Source organism: Tupaia chinensis, unplaced genomic scaffold (genome assembly GCF_000334495.1).
Source record: "Tupaia chinensis unplaced genomic scaffold, TupChi_1.0 Scaffold000542_1, whole genome shotgun sequence".
Classification (NCBI taxonomy): Eukaryota; Metazoa; Chordata; class Mammalia; order Scandentia; family Tupaiidae; genus Tupaia; species Tupaia belangeri.
In genome coordinates this window covers 94574-94974 of record NW_006160055.1, presented here as the reverse complement: position 1 = coordinate 94974, position 401 = coordinate 94574, and positions in this window count along the sequence as shown.

The following is a 401-nucleotide window of genomic DNA, read 5'->3' as shown; positions in this document are numbered from 1 at the left end:
CTTGAACCATAGTCGGCCGCATGGGACTATCCAGAGCCTTAACCACTGTGCCACCTGCTGGTCCCGGTAGTAAGTTAATCTTGAAACTGTTCTATCAAATGAATTCTGTACCTATTCTGCTGTTTTGATTTGGAGTGGGGAAAGTAAACTCTTGTTTGGTGCAACTACTTATTGCAAATAAAAACATTTAGATTTAAAAAAATAAAAAAAGGAAAGCCCAGTCGTGGGTAGAAAGTGACTCAGGGTTGGAGGGCTGAGGGAAGACCTCTCCAGGGGTGCAGTTGAGCTGACACCTGAATAATAAGGACTCGGGCCCCCGGGGGCCCCCTCCGGGGCCCCGGCCCCCTCGCCTCTCCAGCGCTGGATGGCCCGGCTTGCGTCTGCGAGTGGCCCGCGGGGCC